This window comes from Muscardinus avellanarius (assembly GCF_963383645.1).
Source record: "Muscardinus avellanarius genome assembly, chromosome: 3".
In the NCBI taxonomy this organism is placed as follows: Eukaryota; Metazoa; Chordata; class Mammalia; order Rodentia; family Gliridae; genus Muscardinus; species Muscardinus avellanarius.
The window spans coordinates 135,811,799-135,823,856 of NC_137788.1; positions in this window are offsets into that span (position 1 = coordinate 135,811,799).

Below are 12,058 nucleotides of genomic sequence, written 5' to 3' on the forward strand. Positions count from 1 at the left end.
AAAAAAACATAATAACCTTATTGGTCTAAATGCCAAGACAAACTAGTAATCATGCCAAGAGTAGAGCCTCATAAAACTGGTGTACTAACAAGTACTGATGCGTGGTGGCGCACGCTTTTAATCCCAGTACTTGGGAGGCTGAGTCAGGAGGATCACAGGTTTGAGGACAGCCTCAGCTATTTAGTGAGGCCCTCTGCAACTTAGTAAGACCCTGTTTAAAAATAGAGAATAAAAAATAGGGCTGGGGGGTGTAGCTTGGAGGTAGAATGCCCCCGGGTTCCATCTCCAGTTTCAAAAAGAAAAGAAGTACTTATGCAATTTTAAAAGTCTCTCTTCTTTTATTCAGGTCCAGATATGGGGGTTAAGTTAATTAAACAAGGTCACACCAATAACCAGGAGCCTATTTAGGAGTCAGAAATAAGAAACAAATATTATTTTTATACATTGCACAAATTCTCATCATTAAATGTGCCCTAGGAAGGTCCACAGATATTATCTAATCACACACACACACATACACACACACACACATACACACACACACACACACACACACACACACACACACACACACACGTGTTTAGTAAGAAGAAGAAACTCCCTACAGAAAGGCAAGTCTCAATGTTGAGGCCCATAATACCTAAGCATCCTCACAAAAAAGAGGAAAAATAATCCATCTCAACAGATACACAAATGTAGTTCCTCAGAAAATATGACAAGACACCTCCAAAAGTTTATAACTCCCCAATGACTGAAGCTGCAGAAAAAGAAACAGACAATCTCCTGGACACATCATGTTGCCTGAGGTCCTATTTTTGTGTATCTGTTGAGATGGATTCCTCTTCCTCTTTTTTTTTTTTTTTTTTTTTGGTGGTGGTACTGGGGGTGGAACCCAGAAGCTTTCTACCTCCGGGCTATACTCCCAGACATTTTTTATATTTTATTTGGAAACAGTGTCTCACAAAGTTGCTGAGAGCCTCACTAAGTAGCTGAGGCTGGCTTTGAACCCCTGCGATCCTCCTGTCTCAGCCTCCCAAGCGTGGGGATTACAAGCGTGCGCCACCACGCCAGGCTGGATTCCTCTTCCTGTTTTATGTAAAGGCCCTTGAGTAAGTTGTTATTTCTTTACAAGCCCTGAGCTGTGGGTATAGCTTAGCTTCAACACACCCAATCAGCATAATTATTGTGTTAAATTCAACCACTACTAAGACTTTGAGAGCAGAGAGTAACCACCAGTAGCATTGCAAACTTAAGAGAAAACCACACATCAACATATGCTAAAAAAATATTACTAATAATCTCCACAACTCTATTAATTAAAGAGGAAAATGAATGAGAAATACTATAGAATAGACTGAAGCTATTTAACATTATTGATAACATATCTGGACAACCTTTCTATTGGTGAGAGAGATGTACTGAAATCACTCAGTGCTAAGTGTTATTATATTGGGATCTGAGTCTTTATGTCCAGTAGTGTTTGCTCCATGTAATTAGATATACTGATATAACTATATCCTATTATATCTTCTTTATGGATTATTTTCTTTGCCAATACAAAGTAACTTTTTCCTCTTCTGATTAATTTTGGCTTGAAGTCTCCTATGTCAGATATGAGAGCAGTTACTCCTACTTGCTTTTCATTTTTCCATCCAATAAATTGGAAAATCTAGAAGGAAGAGATAATTTCTAGATACAAATAACCTACTAAAATTGAACCAAGAAGATATTAAAAAAAAAAAAAAAAGCCGGGCATGTTGGTGCACGCTTGTAATCCCAGCATTCGGGAGGCTGAGACAAGAGGATCGTGATTTGTGGACAGCTACTTAGTGAGGTCCTTTGCAACTCCATGAGACCATGTTTCAAAATAAAGCATAAAAAACAGGTCTAGGGGTGTAGCTTGGAGGTAAAATGCCCCTGGGTTCCATTCCCAGTACCACAAAAAAAAAAGAAGATATAATAAACTAAAACTGAACAATAACAAGTAATGAGATGTAAGCAGTAATAAAACACTTTCAAAAAAAAACAAAAAAAAGAACAGGACAACACATATTCTCAGTTGAATTCTACTAGACCTTTAAAAAAGAACTAATGCCAATGCTCTTCAATTTATGCCATTAAATAGAAAGGGATGGGAGTACTTCTAAATTCATTCTATGAAACCAATATCATCCTCATACAAAAACTAGATAAGGACACACCAAGCAAAGAAAAGTATAGCCCAGGACCTTTGGTGAATATAGATACAAAAATTCTTAATAAAATATTAACAAGTAATAATCAGAAAACACATAAAAAGACTGTACATCATGATCAAGTTGATTTCATTCCAGAGAGGCAAAGATGGTTCAATATATACAAACCAATAAGTGTAATTCACCACATAAGTAGAACTAAAGACAAAAAAAATCACAGAAAAATCTCAATAGATCCATAAAAAAGCCTTTGAAAAATTTAGCACCCATCCATAATTAAAAAAAAAAAACTGGAGAAACTAGGGATAGATGAAACTTACCTCTACATCACAAAAGCTATATATGACAAACCCAGAATCAGCACTAAACTAAAAGCATTTCCTCTAAAATAAGGAACAAGACAAGGATTTCTACTCTCACCACCCCCATTCCATATAATGATTAAAATTTTAGCCAGAACAAGTAGGCAAGAGAAGGAAATAAAAAGAGTACAAATAGAAAAGGAAGTCAAATTATCACTAAACAGTGATAATAATGGATGACACAATCCTATATTATAATATCCATATTATATTATAATTCTATATGCAATATCCATATTATATTATAATTCTATATGTAATATCCATATTATATTATAATTATATTATAATCCATATTATATTATAATTCAATATTATAATTCTATACTTAGATGACCTAAGAAATATACCAGAAGGCTTACAGAGCTATTAACATCATCAAAGTAGCAGGACACAAAATCAGCATGTAAAAATCAATACCTTTTCTATACACCAATAATGAATCTGCTGAAAAAAATAAAAAAACCTTTTTATCCACAATAGCATCAAAAATAAATGCATAAAAACTACCAAAATAAATCTAACCAAGGGGTGAAAGACCTCTACAAAGAAAATCATAAAACACAGAAGAAAAAGTTGAAGATCACACTAGAAGATGAAAAGATCTCCCATGTTCATGAATAGGCAGAATTAATTTGTTAAAAATGACAATATTTTCCGAAGCAATCTACAGATTCAATGCAATCTCCATCAAAACAACAATGACATTCTTCACAGAACAGAAAAAAGATCCTAAAATTCATATAGAAGAAGAAAAAACTGAGACTGGCCCAAACAACTTTGAGCAAAAAGAGCAAAGCTAGAGGCATCACAATATACAATTCCCACATACATTACAGGGTTATAGTAACAAAAACAGCATGGTACTGGCATAAAAACAGATCTGTAGACCAATGGAATAGGACACAGACAAACCCATGCAGAAACAGTCATATGATCCTTGATAAAGGCAACGGTTGGGAAAACTGGATATCTATATGTAGAAGAATGAAACTAGCTCTCTCTCTCTCTCTCTCTCTCTCTCTCTCTCTCTCTCTCTCCCTCCCTCCCTCCCTCTGCAGAAAAGTCAACTCAAATGTATCAAAGACCTCAGAATTAAACCAGAAATGTTGCAGTCAATGGAAGAAAACATAGGGGCAACACTCCAACATACAGGTGGGAGAAACAACTTCCTCAATAGCACTCCTAAAAACGCTCAAGAAATAATACCAAGAACTAATAAATGGATGGTATTAGATTGAAAAGCGTCTTCACAGTAAAGAAACAAAAGAGAGCCAGGCATGGTGGCATACACTTGTAATCCCAGGACTTGGGAGGCTGAGACAGATGGATCATGGGTTTGCAGCCAGCTTCAGCTACTTATGTGAGGCCCTCCGCAACTTAGTGAGACCTTATTTCAAAACAAAGACTAAAATAATAGGGCTGGGGGTGTAGCTCGGAGGTAGAATGCCCTTGGGTTCAATCCCCAGTTTCAAGGAAGGAAGGAAGGAAGGAAGAAAGGAAGGAAGGAAGGAAGGAAGGAAGGAAGGAAGGAAGGAAACAAGTGTATGAAGAGAGAGCCTACAGAATGGGAGAAAATTCTTGCCACCTCCTAACATAGAATGAATATCCAGAGTATATAAAGAACTCAAAAAGCCACACAAAATGGCATACACCTGTAATCTCAGTATTTGGGAAGCTGAGACAGAAGGATCTTGGGTTTGAGGCCAGCCTCAGTAATCAAGAATACAAATAACAAATTCTAGCAAAGATTTAGGGAAAAAGGAATACGCGTACACTGTTGGTAGGATTGTAAATTAGTACAACCACTATGGAAGTCAGTCTTTCCTCAAAGGATTGGAAATGGAGCCACCATATCACCAGCTATACCACTCCTGAGTATTTATCCCAAAGACTACAGTCAACATACTACAGCAGTGCATGCATGCCCATGGTCATAGCAGCACAATTCATAATAGCCTAGTTATAGAGCCATCCTGAGTGCCCATCAACAGATGAAGAGATTTAAAAAATGGTAGTATATATACACAATGGAGTTTTTCTCAGTCATAATGAACAAAATTATATTTCATTTCATAATGAAGAATAAAATTATATTTCATTTGGGGGAGGGAAGAAGAAAGAGGGGAGGAAACTGGAAGGTGCTACGAAATGAAATTAACCAAACTGTTATGTTCATATATACAAATATGTCACAATCCCACTATTATGCGTGATTATAATGCACCCATAAAAGATTTTGAAAATATTTTATGAACTTCACTGAGTTCAGAATAAAAGGGAGAATTCTTTCAGAAGAGAGTTTCTGGAAGTCTTAATGGAAGCAGGATTCAAGTTGTTCTTGAAGGATCAGGCGAATTGTAATAGGAAGAAATGGAGGGAGAGAGCATTTCAAGGAGCGGGACCAAGATGGGCAGAGCACAGAGGCAGGAGCGCCTGGACTGCGGGGCGACGATGCTGGAACGTCAGCCGGGTTTGGCTTACTGGGGAAGGTGGGGGAAGCACGACAGTACAAAGGCCATGGCTCCCTAATCCACGGGCCTATCCTCCCGCTTCACAGGCTGTGCCCCAATGCAACTGATCCTATCAACGTGGGGCACGTTTACAGATTATTCTTCTAAGACCTGAACATAAGCCAACGTGCTTCCGGTGTGCTGTAGAAACCCTACCTTGATGAGACCATTTGGCTTCCCTGCCAGAAAGCTATTCAGAGCCCAGTGGGAAGGAAAGGCCACATTGCTCTTCGGTGAATTACTGATTCACGGTTTGTCGTTGTCTTAGCTACCTTTCTGTAACAGTTCTAACTCACATAGCTTAATGTGGGGGTGGTGAGCCTCAGAGCAAACTGGTGGGCTTGTCACCTGCCTGCAGGGGTCTACCACTCACCCTCCCTGCATTCAAGGAGCAAACATGGCGGGCTCTATTGCATTGCCCAGGATCCTGCTCAGACTCTGCGGATGAGCCTATCAGAGCTTACTGACCATCAATGCTGTGATGTTCCTGATGGTCCTGGGATACTAGAAGAGCTTCACAGATCTTAAAAGTTCTCAAATACAGAGGAAGTTTCTTTAATATAGTTGCTCATATACTCAGAATCCTATGTTAACCAGAACAACCTATTCCTTGTTCACATTGAAAAAGTAGAGTTTTCTATATTGGCAATACCCAAATCCATGCCTATATTTCAAGGATGCCCTTTACTTCTTCAAGAGCAATTACAAATATATTTGAAATGAGAGAAGATGATAGATTTTGAAGTTCAAACAAAAGACACACTACTGGAAAAGAATGAAGAGTCAAAACCAGCCTCATTTGTATATTGTAATTTACTCTACGTTCAAGGTGGCTTTATAAATCAGTAGAGAAAACCAAAGTTAATGAATCAAGAATATATAATACTTAAATTAACCAGAAAAACCAGATAGCAACTTGGGCAATAATTAAGCTGAATCTAATGTCACATCAGACCACAAAATAAATTCCAAATGAATTATTTGTTTAGATACTAACAATAATATCATACAAGTGCTAGATAAAATGTGGACACATCCATTGGGGGGAAAAATGTTTAAGGCATGGCGTCACTGTCAGAAACCAAGAGAATGACAAATTTGATTATATACATATTTTAAAATTCTGAATGAGAGAGAAGACAGTATTAAAGGAGAAGTGACAAAACCAGGGGGGAAACTGCGGCCAATAGGACAAAGAGTTCACAGCCTTTTGTCTTTGATTCTTAAATGAGCCCCAACGGAAAATGCAGTATCATTCTTTTTGTACACATTGTCCAACTCTATTCAGCACTCTTAAACCCAGTCTCTTAAAACAAGTATTGGAAGCCTATTTATTGGATTCCCTGGAAAAAGAAGGAAGTTGCCCCAAACTCCTGCTCCATTCTTCTTACACGGGATGGAATTCCTTGAAATGGCTACATAATGCACTGTAAAAATATAACACCAAACCATTACTAGTGGTTATCTTAAAGTTTAGGGTAAAGTATTTTCACCTTTGTCCTGTCTGTATTTCTGTATGTCCCGTCTGTATTTTGCCTTGAAAATAAAAATGTATCCGTTCCAGTTCTTAATAGTAAGCAACAGAAATGGATTCTGGCTATTTTAAGTGGGTAGCCAATTTATTTATAATGTACTGAGTATCTCACTGAACTGCAGAGAAGGTGAAAAACGAAACTTGGACCAGAGCAAGAGAAACAAGCTTCCACCTCATATTAAAAAGCTTGTGTGGAGCCGGGCGTGGTGGCGCACGCTTGTAACCCCACTATTTGGGAGGCTGAGACAGGAGGAATGCTGATTTGGGGTCAGCCTCAGAAATTCAGTAAAACCCTCAGCAACTCAGTGAGACCCTAATGTCCTTGGATTCAATTTCTAATACCAAAACAAACAAACAAACAAACAACAACAATAGAAAAACAAAAGCAAAACCCATGATTTTAAAATAAAACCTTGTTTACATGTGTAATTATTAACAATTTACAACTGGTATAATTTGGTCACACAGTGTTTCAATTCTGCCTTAGAAAACGATACCAACTTTCTATCTCTGAGTGGATGTGAGAGAGGAATATAAAACAAAACAAATGACCAAAAAAACCAGAAGCACCTAGCACTTACGACCTGGGCAGGAGGGCACAAAAAAATGGAGAGTTAAAGGTATGGTGAGCATATTAAAGAAAAAGTTACTCAGTGATACTTGTTAAAGCATGGTAAGAATGATTTTGTTAACAACCATCAAGGGATGTGTAAGGACCACTGCAATAGGGTCTTACCATGGGGGAGAGATGGGCTTCAATTCTGTGTAGAGCATGGGCAAGTGGGAATTTACAGCCAAGGGGCAGGTGGGGGTCCACGGATGGAAATTACCAAGTGGGAATACCAGGGGTGAAGCGGGTTACTGCTAAGGACGAGTCAGCGTGATGAGTTATCGAGGGAGGGGTCTTGCCAGAGTGGCTTAGCAGGGTTCTTTGCTAGAACTGGACTGTAGACGGAGGTACAAAGAGGTGCCTAGGACACGTTTCTATGGTCTGTCAGGTCAACTTTGGCCAAGCAAAGGGTCTTTGCAAGCACATAGGAAGTCTAAAGGGAAAAGGGCAGAAAGGAAGGAAGGAACACCAGAGTCAGACTCTGAAACATCTGTGGACCAAGAATAAGGCAAGAAAAAAAAATGATTTTTTTCCCCTTGTGGACTCAGGGGACACTGTCTTGGTCAACATTCTCACTTTTATGATCCAAAAAAGGGCGATTACACAATTTAGAGGAAGGGAGATGTGTTTGCTCAGTTTCCCTGGAGATTTTGGGCTCCAGTCCATGTGAGGCCGGGGTTTGTTGAGCTCAGTATGGCGGTGAGAAGTGGAGAGAGGGAGAGTGGAGCTCACGTCATGGAGGCTGGAAACGGAGACAGTGAGCAGGGGAGGCAGGATATATGATCCCAAGGGCCCCCTGAGCACCCAAGCCCTGCTTCCAACATTGCTACCTTGCTTTTGTGAGTACTAGGGGACATTCTTTTTTTTTTTTTTTTGGTACTGGGGGTGGAACCCAGAGGCTTTCTACCTCCGGGCTATACTCCCAGACCTATTTTATATTTTATTTGGAAACAGGGTCTCACTAAGTTGCTGAGAGCCTCACTAAGTAGCCGAGGCTGGCTTCTAAACTGTACGATCCTCCTGTCTCAGCTTCCCAAGCGCTGGGATTACAGGCTTGCGCTACCACATCCAGCTAGGAGACATTCTAAATGCATTTGCATTACAGACACAAAATGTAGGCCACTATTCTCTAAATCCAATCATCTCATAGGTTATAAGTTATCCAAGTTAAAAAAAATCATTTTTCTTTTGTGGGACTGGAGACTGAACCCAGAGGCAGTCCTACCCTAGAGCTACACCCCCAGCCTGACTTTATTTCTTATTTGGAAACTGGGTCTCACTAGGTTGATGAGTCTCACTACTTGCTGAGGCTGTCCTCGAACCTGCGATCTTCAGCTCAAAAAGCATTCTTACAATGGTGTCCGTGGAAACCCTTGAGGAAGATGTCCCATGTCGATCCCGCAGCATATCCTGAGGGAGGGCACACTTCAGTTTGAGAAGCCCCCCCACCCCCCCAACAATGTGCAGGGCCCACTGGGGAACAACTTGCCGGTTTCAAAAACCAGAACAGCTGTGCTGTCCCCAGTGGTCTCCCAGCTTTCTTGCGTCACCGTATTTATTACTAGGAATTTTGGAGTCAGCTGAGGTCAGCTCCAGAAAAGGAAGCAAGGCAGGGTGGTGCCCCAGGACATGTTTTTTGGATTCAAAGCTGCTGCTTTGTTTTTCCTACTCGTTTAGTATTTACCATCCCCCCTTTCTTTTTCCTTATTAAGAAGAAAAATTACAAACCATGTCAAAATTATTTTCTGATGTGGGAGATCAAAAATAAAAAATTTTTTTGTGCGTTGAAATTTTCTGAGCCACTAGCTCTTTACTCTGGTTAGACATCAAGTCACAATTAAATCTTCCTCAAATTCTCTGTTGTCCTGGTAACTGCTCTCTACTTAGAGAAGACGAAGGGCGAGATTGCCCAAAAGGGTCTGGAAGGAGAGCAAGAGCTTATTAAGGAATTCTTTCTGATGCTTATAACCACACAAGCTGTGCCAGCGCGGAGTTGGAGAAAAGCCCTCCTTCAGGTTATCCAATTGCTGTGATGTATTTTGGGCCCCGCTGCCGTTAAATGGCTACGTACATTATAATAACAAGATTGGCTATGGTACACCAAAAATATTGACAATAAATAGTATTTTGGATAATCAGATTGCAAATCCTCTTAAACACATTTGACTCTAACAGATATATTTAGACATAGATGAACAGTAGCTGGGGGATTTTTTTTTTTTTAAGTGTCAATTGGTGTGAATGAATAAAGATGGTTTTAAAGGAGCTATACTGCTTAGGGATTAAGGCCAACTGGAACAAATCACTTTAGAAAAAAAGGCCTCTGAGCTCAAGAGAGCGGCTCACATTTATTTGATCGTGGCAGATATACTTTAATCCTAGGTCTTGTACTGGTAGTCTTGACACAGTTCCTCTTTCTCCATTTGTCCAAAGAATGACTTTTAATTGTGTACAAATGAGACCCTGCAACTCAGTGTCTTGAGACAATGTTTGCAGCAACAGCAGAGAGAGGGAAGATTTAAGTAGCAGTCTTTTTTTTTTTATTTCAGTTTAACAGATTTTTAGCAAGAAGACTCTGAATATGAATCGGCTTCATTTTTAAATCCTGAAGAAAATTTCTAAGCAGCCCATAAGGTGCCACTTCAGTCAGAGGCAATTAAAAAGAGCCTGGAATAGCAAGAAAGAAAAATCACAAAATTTGTTTGGACATTGTAGGGAAAAGTTACAGATTATATTAACTCTGTTCCCACACCAGACCGAGTCTACTTGCTGCTATTCTCCAACATAAAACTCTCCCCTAGTTTTGGGGGTGGTAACAGGGCAGAAGGTGCGGTGTAGATACTGAGAATATTTATATTAAGACTTCGCCTATCATGTTGTGGCTTCAGCCATGTGAAGTGTGTTCCAAACACATAATACATGAGATGCCACAGACTTTCTCCCATAGGCAAAGTGATTCTCTTCAAGGTCAGATTATAACCCCTCCCTTGGAGATTGATGCATCCCCAGAAAAAGCAAACACTTCCTCCAATTTCTCCTCTCTGGGTCTTTGTTTTTAGAGTCCTTAAGGAAGATATTTTCACACTTAGATTTTTTTTGGCAATATACAGCGACCTTAAGCATTCTGGAAATGATTTGAAATGTGGTTTCACAAAGTGCAAAACCAACACAGGAGACACAGCTACTTAGATTTCTTGCAGGTACCACCTGCAAGCGGTCTTCACCCTATTCTTTTAGCCTCTAAGAAAGCTACTTAATGATGCATAAAACTAATTATTATAAAATAAGACTGAATCTGTACGGTAGCTGTTCACAGTGTGGAAAATCACACTTTTTCATGGCCTATTTTCTTTTAAAACGCGTGCCCTTTTCCTATCCTTAATGTGTTCTGTATATGTAAAATAAATACTCTTCACAGCAGGACTCTGGCTCGGAGGCCTTAAAACCTAATAAAAGAGTCCTGTAGTTTAATGGTCCTTAAATGCTCAACATCTTTTTCACTTAATGTAAAATCCATCTGATCTAATAGCTGTGACTGAATTATAGATATATAATTTTTTTCTATTAAATGTTAATCTTCTGACTTGGCAGAGCAATAGAGGCTTTAAATTATTAAGAAGGCAATAACCTCTCTAAACTCTTTCCAGAATTCAGAATATTCCCAGGACTGCTATCATAAAAAACAAATTGCAAACCTGCTTAAAATATAAAATAAAAATCAGGTCTATTAAGTACAATTTGATGGCAAATAACAATTACGAAAGGCATTGTTTTTATTGATATGTCCCATTATTTCACTGAATGGTGTGTGTGTGTGTGTGTTTCTATATATATACACACAAAAAAACATTACATGACACCAACCCTCAAATCTTGGCACTTTTTTTCACTTACATACATATGACATTTTTGTTGCCTTTCTCTTTGGCTGAATTAATCATCGATATTTGTTTACGCAGGCATAAATAATGGAAATACTAATGCAAAAGTGATGCCACAGGCCCATTATGCTAAACACAAGCACTCCCGCTACCCAGGGAGCCTTGCTTGATTTTTTTTTTTTAATCTGTACATTCATGACTCACTTGAGCCAAAGGTTAATGTATGCAGTAACAATAAGAAACCATGCTGCCGGGCGTGGTGGCACACGCTTGTAATCCCCGTGCTTGGGAGGCCGAGATAAGGATGACCATGCAGGTTCAAAGCCAGCCTTGCTGGCTTAAGAGACCCTGTTTCCAAATAAAAATATAAAAATAGGTCTGGGAGTGTAACCCAGAGGTAGAAGGGTTTCCAGGAACCCCAGTACCACTAAAAAAAAAAAAAAAAAAAAAAAAAAAAAAGAGAGAGAGAGAGAGAGAGAGAGAGAGAGAGAGAGAGAGACCATGCTAAGAAGCAGGTTGATCTGTATCTGGAGAAGTGGGTCTAAACAGTGCTATTTCAAATAGCCAGCCCAAATCAGGAGGAAGAGTTGAACTTCTGACCACAAAGTCTCAGATCTAGTTTATCTGAAGACATCACTGAATGAAACGAGAGCTGAACTGCCTACACAAAATAGTGTATATTTTTCCATTTTCTATTTATGAGTGTGTATGTACTGTATGAGTATGTATGAGTATGTACTGTATGAGTGTGTGCCTGTGCACACCCAAACTCTGCATCCCCCTGTGTGTTGCTTTCTCCCCTCTCCTCCCACCCCGCCCTTGGGGTGATATTTAGGGATCACGAGTAAAAATCCGGATTCTTTTTCCTCTGCCAAGCATGTGTAGTTGCATTTTATGTGTTTGCCATAGGCAATTCTCTTCTAATCCAGATTTTGGTGTAAGAGGTACTGCTGTGACTTAGTA